The sequence below is a fragment of the Carettochelys insculpta genome, chromosome 3 (assembly GCF_033958435.1).
Source record: "Carettochelys insculpta isolate YL-2023 chromosome 3, ASM3395843v1, whole genome shotgun sequence".
Lineage (NCBI taxonomy): Eukaryota > Metazoa > Chordata > Testudines > Carettochelyidae > Carettochelys > Carettochelys insculpta.
Window position 1 is genome coordinate 208,134,667 of NC_134139.1, and position 15,521 is coordinate 208,150,187.

Below are 15,521 nucleotides of genomic sequence, written 5' to 3' on the forward strand. Positions count from 1 at the left end.
GGGAGGAGCATGTTTTGTCCATGATCGGTCGACCCCTCCTGTGCCCGGACACCACTCTTGTGCCCTTGAAAGTGAGCCGAACAAAGCCTGGTTCCTCTGATCTGGGCTTTCGATCTCGCCTGGAAGTACCCCACCGGCCTCCACTCCCACACCCCTCTGGGTGGGGCAACACTTTGGACTTACAGCCCATTCTGCCCTTGCCCCGCCCCTTCTGTGTCACAGCTGGGGAAACTGAGGCACGGAGCCAGGCTGCCACTCGTCCGCGGCAGAGCTGGGACTACAAACCTGGGTTTTCATCACAGTCCCTCCTGCGCCAGCCCCCTCCTACACAGCCCAGAGCCTGCTGCTAAATCACAGCCAAAGGAGGCCTCACTCTTATCCCTTTCCCCTCTCTCCCTCCCCAGCGCTGGGTGCAAAGAGGAGCAGCTGATCCTGCACCCCAAGCCCTAGGAGGTCTCTCCCCCGAGCAACCCCCGGGGCGGTTACAGCAGCTGGGAGGCTCTTTCCCAGGAACTCTGGGAGGAAAGGGGCCTGGCCGGGATCCCCAACCCAGTGCAGGGGGCAGTCGGTCTGGGGCCCCTCGTGAAGCACTCGGCAGCCAATGGGCTGTTGCAGGTCACCCCCCGACGCGGCTGGCCAACACACAGGGCCGGGCTTGGCAGCTGCAGGGCCAGGGGGCTGGAAAGATGCTGCAGGCAGCACTTTGCAGGCAGGGGAGGAAGTGTAGCGTTTCAAGCCTGTTAGCAAAACCCAGGCGCCGAGGAGGGGAACAGCGAGGGGAGGGCAGGGGCCCTGCGGGGGTGACTCAATATCCCGATTTTACAGGGCCACTCCCAAGAGCCAGGGACTGGCCTCAGCTCCTGGCCGCTCCACGTGTGGCTGTTGGAGCCAGCGAGGTCTCTGCTCTCCACTTGCAGGCGTCTCCTGGGGAGATTTGCCTCCTGGCTGGGGGATTGGGAGACGAGGGGCCTGCAGCTGCAGCTGCTCCGCAGGTAGCAGGGCTGTCAGTCAGGTGCCTGCTCCAAACCGGCCGTGCACCTGGGTTATCTTGTCCAGCTGCACCGACAAGAAACAGCCGAGGGGTAGCCCAGGTCGTCTGGATCTTCCAAACCAACGAGAAGTCCTGGAGCAACTTATAAACTACCAGATCGTTTGGAGCACGAGCTTCCGGGGGCAAAGCCCCTCTTCGTCAGATGCACGTGCGTCAGATGAGGGTCTGACTGCGCCAGATGAAGCTGGTCTTTGCCCACGAAAGCTTATGCTCCCAATTATCTAGCGGTCTACAAGGTACGGCTCAGGGATGGACCTCGATCTCCAGCAGCAGCCTGAGGGTTAAAGGCAAGGCCGGGATTCAGCCGGCTGAGCTGGGTAGCAGGCCCCCTCTGTCAGCTTGTGGAGCCCCTGGCAGGGCACTAGTGAGTGAGAGGGTGTGGCGAGGCTCCAGGGACCCGGGGGCGTAAGAGGGGCTGGTGGAAGCTGCTAACCAAACCCAGATGTGCACTCGGCAGCCACAGCCTCGGGCGGTCACTGGGGAGTCATGCAAAGGATTAAAAACACCTCCAGCTGCCCCCCTGCCCCGTTGCTGGCTCCGAGCTCCCATCGCAGCCACCCCCCGCTGTGGGCTGGGAAGGCCTGTCAGGGCCATCTCTGGGGGAGACAGGCCCCACCCAGAGGTTTTAGGGCTGTACAAGGGGTGGAACCCAGCTTTGCAGGATGGCTGGTCCCAGCAGGAGCCAAGCCCGGACTGGTACCTGAAATCCAACCTGGCCAGCCTGCGGGGTTCCCTGCTCCTGAGCCAGGCCCCCAAAGATCACAAGAGCAACTTTAAAAATCGTGAGATTGCTCTAAACAATGTTATGTTCTGGCTCGTGATTTCCTTTCCCTTGTGTAAGGCCAGCCGAGTAACTCACCCAATCCCGGGACTCCTGGAGCTGGGGCTTGAGGGGGAACCCCCACAGAGCTGCAAGCCTGGTCTGAGAGTCTATATGTTCAGTGAGGGGCCACAAGTCAGGCTCACAGCCCATCTTCTCTCAGCAAGGACACATCTCAGCCAGACGGCCTGGGAATAATTGGACGATGGCTTACAGAGGCTGGGAGGAGACCCTCCCCCTCGGCACAAGAGCCTCTTTCACCTGCAGCCAAGCGAGCGGCTGGTAACATTTATCACCCGTGTTCTCGTTTGCTGGCTGCCAAGCGCCGCACGCAAGAGCCACTCCCAGGCCAAATCAAGTGAGAAGCTGAGAAATGTTTTCGCTGTGATCTGGAGCACAAGCCCCAGGCATTTAAATGGGGGGTGAGCGCATCCCACCGGTCCCCAGATTAACCCCTCATTTGCTGCGCACGCTTGCGGGGAGATGAGCCTCAGTGATCTCTGTCTCCCCTCTGGCATGTCTGTCTGTCTGTCTGTCTCTCAAGCGCTAGCTCGTCTGCCCTGGGATAGGGGACTGCGCGTGTTCGTTTGTGTGGATTCCTCCCTTCGTTCCTTTTCCCTCTCTGCCTCCTGGGTTTCTCCATCCATCTCCACCTGGCTGGTTCACACCTAACCCGGGGGACTTTTAGCCCCCAAGAAGTACCAGGTAGAGTAAAGCGGCATTGTCAGGTTAAATGTCTGATGATGGACTAGCTGGGGAATCTGTGTTACCTGGGCCTTATTTGGGAAGAAATCAGAACTGCCAAACTGTGAGTCATAGGCCCTATACTGCAAATGGCTAATGGAGAGTTACCTTTAGTTCAAGTGGCAGTCTAGCATCTCAGGGCAAAAATATTCTAATCCTGCTGCCAGAACGGCTCAAGTGGTCAGGATGGGCAGACTCTACGATGTCCAAATTTGCTACAGTCTTACGTATTTCATGCAGGCGTCTCAAAGTGCGTTAAAAGCCTCAGAGAGCCCTCTCCCTGCCACAAGTGCGGTCACAGCCCCATTTTACAGCTGGGCAAACTGAGGCACAGAGCAGGTGAAGGAATTGTCCAAAGTCACATGGCACAGTGGGATTTGAACTCAGAACCCCTGCCTGCCAGCACCCTTCTCTAACCACTAGACAGCACACCCCCTTTCTAAGAGTCTGAGTTGTTCCAGCTTGAGGCAGGTGTGCAATCACGTGCAGCCAGGGGCCGAGGGAACACCAGGCCCGGGGACTGTGTGCCAACGTCAACGTTTTCCCAGCTGTGTGCCTGGCCCCAGCATTCCTGATGACCAAGTAACTTTCCAAGAGGAGCTTTGGATGCGCAGCCCTTTGGAAAAGCCGGCCCAGCAGCTCTGTGAAAGATGCTATTGAGGCTGGAGCTGCCCTGCCCTGGCTTGGCGCTGGGCGGGGGCACAGAGTGCTGACGGCAGCAGGCCGCCATGCTAGGGGCATGTCAAAGCCACAGGGGGTGCTTGGAAAACAGCCCTTGGGAGCCCTTCCAGCCCAGCTGTGGAAGAAAGTGGGTACGGGAGGCTTTGGGGTTGGGCTCTGGGATGGACTTGGGGTGCTTGGTGCAGGCTCCAGGCTGGTGCAGGAGTTGAGGTGCAGGAGGGGAGGGGGTTGGGCTCTGGGATGGAGTCGGGGTGCTGGGCACAGGCTCCAGGCTGGCGCAGGAGTTGGGGTGCAGGAGGGGAGGGGGTTGGGCTGTGAGATGGAATCAGGGTGCTGGGCGCAGGTTCCAGGCTGGTGCAGGAGTTGGGGTGCAGGAGGGGAGGGGGTTGGGCTGTGAGATGGAGTCGGGGTGCTGGGTGCAGGCTCCAGGCTGGCGCAGGAGTTGGGGTGCAGGAGGGGAGGGGGTTGGGCTGTGAGATGGAGTCGGGGTGTGCGGACAAAGCTCCTGGCTCCCTGCAAAGCCCTTGTGTGGGAAGAAATCTCGGCCGAGCCGGCCCTGCCCGGTGTAACCCGGCTTCAGGGGCCGTTCGGAGAGGCAGAGCGATTCGAGCACTGGGCTGCTCTCCAGGGCAGGGCCAGACTTTCGGTTGTGGTCCGGCCAGCGAGGAAGGACGCAGCCGAGGAAGGAGAGCGCGTTAAGGGGGTGGCTAGGGCGTGAGGGGCACGCGAGCCGGGGCAGGTCCTGCTAGGCCAAGGGTGGACGATAATTTTCGGTGGGGCCACGCCAGGATTCTGGCAAGCGCCTGAGTGCTTTCCCAGGGAGGGGCGTGGGTCTGGGATGGGGTTGCGTGCGGAAGGGAGCTCGGGCAGGGGCTGGGGTGCAGGAGTGGGGAGGGGGGCTGTGTCGGGGAGGGGGTTGTGACCCGGGTTGGGGCCTGGGTGCAGGAGAAGGGTCTGACCCAGGGAAGGGGTGCAGAAGCGGATGGAGGGTCTGGGAAGGAGTTGGTGGACAATGCCAGAGGCAGGCTTTGGCCTGGAGCAGCTCCAGTCCAGCAGCATTGGCAGGGGCCAAAGGGGCCAGCTCTTCCATGTGCTCTGCGTTGTGGGGTGGGGTCTGCATGCTGCCACACCCTCAGCACAATCCCTCAATGCCTATTGGTTAGTTTCTGGCCAATAGGAGCTGAGAGATTCTGCTGGGGGCAAGGCTTGTGCATGAAGGCCTCCCCCTGCCCCCCCCCGGCCATACTGTATAAACACAGGCTGGAGCTGTAACCTGGGCCCAAAGCCCCCTCAGGCTTGGGGGTGTCGGGCTCCATGACTCGTGAATGGCAGAATCCCTCAGCTCATCTCCGGTTCAGGTCACCCCGGCTCAGTCACAACCCTGCTCTGTCTCTGCAGTACGTCCCCGTCCCCAAAGCACCTGAGCCCCTCCGTGTCTCTCCCGCACTGGGTGCGGCAGGGAGGGGACAGCCTCCTCCCCCGTTTTACAGATGGGGAAACTGAGGCACGGAATGACAGGTCTGGTAGTGAGGAAAGTCAATGGATGTTAGGTGCCTAAATGCCTCTGAGGAGCTGGGCCTAAGGGACTGGTCCCTGTTAGGGGCAGCCCAGTCCCCCCCAGTCCCGACAGTGAGTGACAGCTGACCCCTGGCTGTTGGCCTTGGCCGTGATCCAGGCCATGTGCACCCCAGTGGTGTGGTCAGCCTGCACATGGCCAGCAGGGCATGGCGCGACCCGGGGCTGGGCCTGGCCAGCTGCCAGGGCGGGAGGGAGTCACTGCTCACTGAACCAGGGACCAGGGTGGGCTCCCAGGCTGGTTCCACCACCCTCCCACCATGTGATGCCACGTCCCATGCTCCAGCCTTGGACTCCTGGGGTCCCAGCACTGGACAGCACGAGGCGGGGAGGGCTCCATGGCGGCCAGCCTGAGCCATGAGAGCCAGGAGGGGTAGGAACCAGGACTCCCGGGCTCTACTCCTGTCTCTGTCGCTGCCCAGAAACAAGTCACCTTGCCGTGCCTCAGTTTCCCCTGCCATGCAAGGGAAAGGAGGAGTTCTAATGCAAAGCCCTTGGAGCACTGGGGCTGGAGAAGCGTTGTCCTGGGAGACCTCCCGGCTGTTCGGAGCAGCAGTGGCGAAGTGCCTGGTGACATGAGAGTTGAGACCAGGGGGGTGCATGTGTATCTCTCAGGGAAGGGCTGCACCTGGAAACAAGCGCTGACTCCATGTGCCTAGCGCAGCTGGGACCTGGGAGAGGAGCCAAAATTTCCAGCCAGACTTTTAATTATCCCAACAAGCTGCCGGCTCCTCCTGAGTCCAGGGACTGGCACCCGGCCTTGCTGTTGGCCCAAGTCACCTCTTAGAGCCTGGCACAAATCCGGAGTAATGCCTCTCCCCCACACACACCTGCAGCAGCTTGCACAGTCGTGGCTCTGCCTCGGCACAGGTACAAAGGACCCAGAGGCGGTTGGGAATCAGTCTTACCCCAGGCGACGCTCCCATCCCAGAGCAGCAACCCTTCACGGGTCCTCCCTCCTGCCGGGCGCTGGGCTGAGAGGCAGGTGGCTGCAGCCGGGGCTGCAGGAGGCGGCTGTCTCCCGGTGGGGCAAAGCATGGCTGGCGTGGGGAGGTTCTCAGTGCCCAGCCCAGATGGCGCTTGTTTTGGCCGTGTTTGCAGGACATTGTGCATCGCTCTGCTGCTTGCCTGCCAGCCCTGCAGGGCTAGGGCCTGCCCAGGGCCGCAGGTGGGACCCCAGCTCGAATGGGCTGGGCCTGGTTGGAAGATGCTGGCTGAACGTTGCTGGCATGCAAGGCCTGGACGAGTGGTCAGGCTGCAGCCCTTCCTCCTCCACCACTGCGGCTACCAGGCTTTGCTCCAGGAGCTCAGACACCTCCAGCCTTTGCTCCTTGTTCTGCCATCTGTCACCACTGAGAACAGCCTCTCTCCAGCCTCTTCAGAGCTCCCCTGCAGGAAGTTGAAGGCTGCTATCAAATCACCCCTCAGTCTTCCCTTCTGCAAACTAAAGAAGCCAAAAATTTCTCAGCTTCTCCTCACAGGTCATGTGCTCCAGCCCCTTAATCATTAAAAATCATCAGTTCCTCCCATGTCTGGGCGCAGACACCCTCTCAATCACCTTGCCATGTGACCCCTGTCCTGGTGGTGGAGCTCAGCTGGAAAGATCCAGGTGTGCTAAGAATTTGTGTGGCTAGTGGCTGGCCCACAAACAAGGATAAAAGTCTGCTATAGGTGCCAGCTAACACAGCTGTTCTTTCAGCTCAAGTAGCTGCGAGAGTGGTTTGTGCTTTTGACACTGATGGTGCAGGGTTCGAATCCTGCTGCCAGCCCTGGTCAGTCACTTACACAGACAGCCCTTTTCTCACCCCGACTATGTTCTTAAACCGGAGGCAGAGGGTCACACAGGTCTGGTGAGGAGCCAGGGACCAAGACAGTGAACTCTCACAAAGGGGATCCCTGGGGCCTGTGTGAGAGACTCATCCCTAGGATCTGATGAAATGGGTCTTTGCCCACGAAAGCTTATGCTGCACCAGAAATGTTCTGTCTCCAGCTCTGAGGAAGTGGGCCTGCCCCACGAAAGCTCATCGCCTAACAAATGATCTCGTTAGCCTTTAAAGTGCTACAGGACGGCCGGTTTGTTTTCCAAAAAATCTGTTTGTCTATAAGGTGCCACAGGACTCCTCGTTGTTTTTGTGGATGCAGACTAGCACTGCTACCACCCCAATACCCATCAGCTCTAGGATGGACAAACAGGCGTTTACTTTCCAGGTACGGGGGGGTTTGGGCACCTTCTGGCCCCACAGCCGTGCACCCTTTGACCCCTCTCTGCTCCTCGCTCCAGGGCTCCAGCTGTCTGATGTTTCAGGCTGAACGGGCTGGCCCCGCAGGGCTCTTCTTGGCAATGCATGAATCAAGAGGCCTGGCCCGGCTCCAGGGCAGTTCTCGCTTGTCATGCTCACCCTGCAGCGTGATTCTGGGCAGTGCCACCAGACTGCACATGAAAGACCCCAGCAGGGGAGGCGACAGGGGGCTGCCACAGACACAAGGGGCTTTCAGAGCAGCCTTGGTTCTCTGCTTCCATCTAGCGGCCTGGGTGCGGAACGCGCATGGAGCAAGGACTGAGAATGACCCTGGTCAGATCTGAGCCCCTCTAGGGTGGGAACGGTTTCTAGAGGCCCAACGCTCTCCCTTTCCAGCCTGGCCCTCCCCAAGCCCCACAGAGCTCTGTGTTACATAGGGCTGGACGAAAACTAACAGCCCTGATACCGCTGGCATGAGCAGAGGCTCAGAGACCTCCCCCCATGTCCCAGCCTAGTGCAGGGTCAACAGACTTCTTCTGCGACCCTTGCCCTGCACGGGCAGGGCTAAGGGCAGCCCAGGTACCGTGCACCCAGCCTGAAGATCTTCGCACCCCAGACTGACAGTAGCTCGGTCGACCAGCCTGTAGCTTCACAGCCGGCAGGGACCACTGGGAAGCAGAGACAGGACTGGGGTAGCTTGATATGGGCTGGGAGGAGAGCACAGCCCTAAGCAACGAGGAGGGACACTGCGGGCCCAAGACGAACAGAACACAAGCCGATGAACGTCAGTGACCTGCGGTATCACGCCAGAGCTGCACCAGCCCCCTCTGCCCCTGCCAAAATTTTAATCGCTAAGTGAGGTGCCCCCACATGCCCCCCTGCCCGCTGCTATCCACCCCCCTCGGCCCCCAGGCACCTCCCAGCCCTGCCCTGGAGGGCTCGCAGACCTGGGATTTCAGAACAGAAGCTAGGGGAAAATGTTTCAGCGGGGGTGGGGTGAACTGCAAGGGACCTTGTTGGCGAAGGGTCACACAGAGGCTGGGGCCTGAGAATGGGACAGGGCTGTATCGGATTAGGCTCTCCTCCGAGGAAGGAGAAGGGTCACCAAACGGCCCGGCTAGGTTTAGGCTGATTAAGAAAAGGGTGAGGGTTTTGGCAACGTCAGAAGTCCAGGACCTGTCATCAATCACCAGGTTTTTACCAGACCTGCGGGGCCCTAGAACAGAGTTAGGGACAACCAGCGTCATCTGAGATTTCCAGGCCTGGGCTCTGGGAGGAAGATGGAACACTGGAGCTGAACGGGACCTCGAGAGGTCACCAAGCCCAGCCCTCTGCCCTAATGGCAGGACCATGGGGGCTGGATGTGATGGGGAACAAGGCTCCAGGGACACTGGTGCATGCCACAGTGATGGTCAAGCCTGGGATGGAGTTTGAGCTGCTGCCTCTCTCAGCCCCTAGAACTCCACCCTGCTGGCATCAGCTGCGCCTCTGAAGCAGAACCACGTCGTGCCCCAGCGCCAGGAGAGCAGATGACAAAGGGAAGCACGAAGGCCCTTAGAGGGCAGTCTCCAACAGGGTTTTCTCTCTGCCCTTTGTAGGCATGCAGCTATACCGCTTCGTTTCCTCTTCCACCTTCACGATCCCTAGCCCCAGGGTTCATAATGTAAGAACGACCACACTGGATCAGATCGATGGTCCTTCTAGCCCCATATCGCGTCCTCTGACAGTGGCCAATGCCAGGCACCCCAGACACTGAGCAGAACAGGGAACCAAGAGTAGGAACCCATTCCTGCCCAGCCTGGCTAACAGTTAACGGGGAGGGTCAAGAAAAGTTAGCTGCCTAAATACAGCTGGCTTTAGCGATAGTTAGAAAACAATCACCCCTGTACCAGATGGAAACAGAAGTGGCCCACTACGTGTCATAAGCCCTACACTGCTAACAGCTAATGGAGAGTCTCCTTTAGATCCAGTAGGTCCGTGCAGTTGTAAGTGGCTGGGATGAGCAGCGTAGTAGCACCGGTGAATTCCGAGAAGGCTAAACCTTGGGAACAAAGGGGTCAAGATTGGAGCCTACCCCTCACCTCCAACGGTGTCAGAGGTAGCAGAGTTAGACTTGCTAGGGCTGAGGGAAGAAAACCGAAGCCAAAGCCTGAGCAGCTTAGCTTTGCAGTGGTGGATGTGCCTGTGTAGTGTCCCTCGCTGCTGAGCCTGGCTTTCCTATGCAGAAACACAGCGGCTGGGGCACAGCTGGGTCCTGGAGCTTTTACGGGGCTCAAAGACAAAGGGGAACCCCCGCTTTATACCCCTGCCCCCCGATTTCAAAGCAAACATTGAAGTTGGGCCTCAATCAGCTGAACCCATGTAAGACTGCGTCTGGCCCTCTGAGGAGCAGGGAATGGAAATGTGCTGTTTGCACTCTGAGTTTAGTCTATGAGGGCAAGGGAAACCCCTGCGCTTTCAGACCCGAAGAGCTCCCAGCACTGTGCTAGCTGAGTTCAGAGCATCCCGGGGGGCAGAGAGGTCATCGCAGACAGGAAATCCCCTTAACCAGGAAGAGGACCCCACGTTTGCAGGGCATATTGTCATTTCCCAGTCCCTCTTCTGTTGGTCATTTGTAACCATGTCCCTGAAGCTTTGTCTGCCTGCAGGGGACCCGTCACAACAGCTGGGAGGAGGAGAGGGCCATGCAACTAGCTGCGCTGCTTGATAACTCGCCGAATTCCTCTGGTGGGAACAGCTTCCATTAATCCTGAACGTCCCGTTGCAAAGGACACGGCCTTTGGCTTCCCAAAGCTGTTAGCACTCAGCGGTGGAATCCACAGGCCTGGCAGAGGCTCATCTGGCAGAGGCAGCAGTTACTAGTAAGACCCCGGAGGAGGCGTATCTAATTTCCTAGACACAGTGTTTAAAACTTAGAGGGACCATTAGAATCCGGTGCAGTGGTCCTCAGTCTGGTGAGGCTTGGGAGATGCCAGCATTTCTTTAATGTATCTCCTGGGGCTCTTTGCAGAACATGATATTAAAACACAGCTAATTGTTAGCAGATCTAAGCTCCTAGCCAATCAGGCTGTTTTTACGGTCGTATTAATCTACGGCAGAAAACTTGGTCAGTCATTTTGCAATGAGAATTATATATACCGGGGTTTCTTTTGGATAATGGTGATCACTAAGCCGGCTCCTGAACCACAGAGGTCCAAGTACACTGATCCATTCTGACATCCTGCAGAACACAGTCCACAGCTGTCCCTGTATGACTCCTGAATAAAGCCCAGAAGTTCTGGTTGGGTTGCACTGCAGCCTCCAGAAAGCGAGCCACCCAGTCCATCTAAAACTGGGGCGTTAAACTCATTGCCTGTGATGGGTTGGCTTTGATTCCTGGCCACCTGAGCAGGTTGCAGTCAGCAAGAGCTATTTAAAAAAAGCTATTGCCAGATAAACCGAGCCAGTAATTATCTGATGTCTGACTGACTTGCCAGGGTGAGGTACCTGCGCTCGGGCTGGTAGTGAAGCAGCCTGTACTCTTCTGTCTCCAATGGACATATACCGCTTCTGCCAGAGTTATGCCTCTAGCAACTCTTACATCCAACCAGCTGAGTTTACACCTGTCCATGAGGTTTCCAGGCTTGCTGTGCTGGAGTCCAGATTGCTGGGGGTGAGCTGTAGAGCAAATCAGCATGTTATACCAACTCCCCCCAATGGGCCCTGCTGGTATGCATGGAGCATAAGCGGCTGCAGCCTTGTTTGAAGCAGGGCTACATCAATACACACAACCAGGTTCTACACAGACTGGGTTACAGCAGCTCACAGGTGAGCTCCCCAAATCACAACTCCAGGCAGTGGACGCCAGGGCAGTGCAGACGAGCCCCAAGACTCACATGAAGCCTGCAAGCGAAATGAAACTGGCCAGCGGTTTGACACCCCTGATTTAAAGACTCCAAGTAATGGAGAATCCTCCCACCCCGGGGTATGCCGTTGTGATGGCTAGTCACCTCAAACTGGGCAGGGCCCATAGCGAATTAATTAACAAACAATTGTCTTTTCCCTTTCAATTTGTCCCACTTCAGCTCCCCACCCTTGGATGCTGTGCCTTCAGCTGCTTAGATGGGCCCCTCAACCCCATGGGTTCTCTTCCCCACTTCCTGGCTCATTGGTGGTGGGGTGGCCAGAGCTCGTTTAGCTTCTCTGTGAAGCACTAAGTATTAGTGTCAAGTATCAGAGGGGTAGGCGTGTTAGTCTGGATCTGTAACAGCAACGAAGGGTCCTGGGGCACCTTATAGACTAACACAAAAGTTTTGAGCATGAGCTTTCGTGAGCACAGACTCACTTCATCAGATGCTGGTCTTGGAAATCTGCAGGGCCAGGTATAAATAAGCCAGAGCAAGGGTGGGGATAACAAGGTTAGCTCAGTCAGCAAGGGTGAGGCTTACTACCAGCAGTTGATCTGGAGGCATGAACACCAAGGGAGGGGAAGCTGCTTCTGTATTTAGCCAGCCATTCGCAGTCTTTGTTTAAGCCAGAGCTGAGGGCATCGAATTCGCAGATGAATTGTAGCTCAGAAATTTCTCTTTGGAGTCTGGTCCTGAAATTTCTTTGCTGTAGGATAGCTACTTTTAAGTCTGCTACTGTGTGGCCTGGGAGATTGAAGTGCTCTCCTATGGGTTTTTGTATATTGCCATTTCTGATGTCTGATTTGTGTGCGTTTATTCTTTTACGTAGAGATTGTCCAGTTTGTCTGATGTATATAGCAGAGGGGCATTGCTGGCACATGATGGCATAAATTACATTGGTAGATGTGCAGCTGAATGAACCCACGATGGTGTGGCTGATCTGGTTAGGTCCTGTAATGGTGTTGCTGGTGTAGATACGCGGGCAGAGCTGGCAACGAGGTTTGTTGCATGAGTTAGAGTGACTGTGGTGCGGTGTATAGTTGCTGGTTAGGATTTGCTTCAGTTTGTCTGTGGGCAAGGACTGGTCTGCCTCCCAAGGCCTGTGAAAGTGGGGGGGGATCATTGCCCAGGATGGGTTGTAAATCCCTGATGATGCGCTGTAGAGGTTTTAGCTGAGGACTAGGTATTAGTGATGACACGGGCAGGTACACTTGACTTGGGGATCTACGCGTTGAGCCTCTCTTGTCCCCCAGCCTCAGGACCTGACTGGTGCTGAACCAGAGAATTTGCTGGATAACGTGAGGGCAGTATTGTCTATTGCCAACACTCCTACTGCTTACTGGGCTCTTAGCCCTAATTTACCCCCAAATGTCTTCTAAGTAACAGCACAGAACACTGAGAGCCAGGACTGTTGCCTGTAAACAAAATTTATGGGACCACGGGAAATATGGCATTATGAATATGAATATGGCATTAGGAATATATTACCGACCACCTAACCAGGACAGTGATAGTGATGCTGAAATGATAAGGGAGATTAGAGAGGCTATCAAAATAAAAAACACAGTAATAATAGGAGATTTCAATTATCCCCATATTGATTGGGTACATGTCACCTCAGGACGGGATTCAGAGATTAAATTTCTTGATGCCTTAAATGACTGCTTCTTGGAGCAGCTAGTACAGGAACCCACAAGGGGAGAGTCAATTCTCGATCTAGTCTTGACTGGAACGCAGGATCTGGTCCAAGAGGTAACTGTTACTGGACCGCTTGGAAATAGTGACCACAATATAATAACTTTTAATATTCCTGTGTTGGGAAGAACACCGCAGCGGTCAAACACTCTGGCATTTAATTTCAAAAAGGGGAATTACACTAAAATGAGGAAGCTAGTTAAACAGAAACTAAAAGGTAGAGTAATTAAACTAAAATCCCTGGAAGCTGCATGGAAACTGTTTAAAGACACCATACTAGAGGCCCAACTTAAATGTATACCCCAAATAAAAAAACACAGTAAGAGACCTAACAAAGAACCACCATGGCTAAACAGCCATGTTAAAAAGGCAGTGAGAGAGAAAAGGGCAGCTTTTAAAAAGTGGAAGTCAAATCCTAGTGAGGAAAATAGAAAGGAACATAAACACTCCCAAATTAAGTGTCATAATGTAGTAAGAAAAGCCAAAAAAGAGTTTGAGGAACAGCTAGCCAAAAATTCAAAAAACGATAGTAAAATGTTTTTTAAATACATTAGAAGCAGGAAGCCCGCTAAAAAAGCAGTGGGGCCCTTGGACGATAAAGATATAAAAGGAGCGATCAAGGAAGACAGTGCCATTGCGGAGCGATTAAATGATTTCTTTGCTTCAGTCTTCTCGGCTGAGGATGTTACAGAGGTTCCTAAATTTGAGCCAGCCTTTTTAGGTGACAAATCTGAGGAACACACTCAGATTGAAGTGACATTAGAGGAGGTTTTGGAGTTAATTGATAAGCTGAATAGTAACAAGTCTCCAGGACCAGACGGCATTCACCCAAGGGTTCTGAAAGAACTCAAATGTGAAATTGCGGAGTTATTAACAGTGGTTTGTAACCTATCCTTTAAATCCACTTTGGTACCAAACGACTGGAAGACGGCCAATACAACACCAATATTTAAAAAAGGCTCTAGAGGAGACCCTGGCAATTATAGACCGATAAGTTTAACATCAGTACCAGGCAAATTAGTAGAAACACTAGTAAAGAATAAAATTGCAAGGCACGTAGAAGAGCACGAATTGTTGGGCAAAAGTCAGCATGGTTTCTGCAGAGGGAAGTCGTGTCTAACTAATCTATTAGAATTCTTTGAAGGGGTTAATAAACATGCGGACAAGGGGCACCCAGTGGACATAATATACCTAGATTTCCAGAAAGCCTTTGACACGGTCCCACACCAAAGGCTTTTATGTAAATTAGGTGGTCATGGGATAGGAGGAAAGACCCTTTCATGGATCGGGAATTGGTTAAAAGACAGAAAACAAAGGGTGGGAATAAATGGTAAATTTTCACAATGGAGGAGGGTAACTAGTGGTGTTCCCCAGGGGTGAGTCCTGGGACCGATCCTGTTCAACTTGTTCATCAATGATCTAGAAAATGAGGTAAGCAGTGAGGTGGCCAAGTTTGCAGATGACACCAAGTTGTTCAGGACAGTCAAAACCAAAAGGGAATGTGAAGAACTACAAAAAGATCTCAGCAAACTGAGTGATTGGGCAGCAAAAAGGCAAATGAAATTTAATGTGGGTAAGTGTCAGGTAATGCATGTTGGAAAAAATAACCCAAATTACACGTACTACATGATGGGGTCAAATTTAGCTACAACAGATCAGGAAAGGGATCTTGGAGTTATAGTGGATAGTTCTCTGAAGACATCCATGCAGTGTGCAGCGGCAGTTAGTAAGGCAAATAGGATGTTAGGAATTATTAAAAAAGGGATCGATAATAAGACAAAAGATATCATACTTCCCCTATATAAAACTATGGTACGCCCACATCTTGAGTACTGCGTGCAGATGTGGTCTCCTCACCTCAAAAAAGATATATTGGCATTAGAAAAGGTTCAGAAAAGGGCGACTCAGATGATTAGGGGCTTGGAATGGGTCCCATATGGGGAGAGGCTAGAGAGACTGGGACTTTTCAGTTTGGAAAAGAGGCGATTGAGGGGCGATATGATAGAGGTATATAAAATCATGAATGGTGTGGAGAAAGTGAATATAGAAAAATTATTTACCTTTTCCCATAATACAAGAACTAGGGGACACCAAATGAAATTGATGGGTAGTAGGTTCAAAACTAATAAAAGGAAATTTTTCTTCACACAGCGCACAGTCAACCTGTGGAACTCCTTGCCGGAGGAGGCTGTGAAGGCCAGGACTCTATTAGGGTTTAAAAAAGAGCTTGATAAATTTTTGGAGGTTAGGTCCATAAATGGCTATTAGCCAGGGATAAAGTATGGTGCCCTAGCCTTCAGAACAAGGGCAAGAGATGGATGGCAGGAGATAAATCACTTGATCATTGTCTTCTGTTCTCCTTCTCTGGGGCACCTGGCATTGGCCACCGTCGGCAGATGGGATGCTGGGCTGGATGGACCTTTGGTCTGACCCAGTATGGCCATTCTTATGTTCTTATGTTAAACTTGGCCACACCCATGATAAGAGTCCACCTGGCTACCTAATATCAGGCTGGATTACAGATGTTGCTGGATGAGAGAGTTCTGGATTAGAGGGGTTCAACCTGAAGTAATCTCGGTGGCAAACCCAGTAATTTGAGCATAGCAGAGGGGCTGGATTAACAGAGCCCAGGATCCTCAGCTAGTCGTGTTACCAAGATGGTTACCACTGCTCTTAAGAGCAGCTCTACCTTCGGCACTTACATGGCCCTCTTCACAGCCAAGCGCCTCGCACTCTCTTTATCGCATGTATCTGTACATCATCTCCAGGAGACAGGGCAGAGCTATTATCTCCATCGTGCAGATGGGGAAACAGACAGAGCCTAAGAG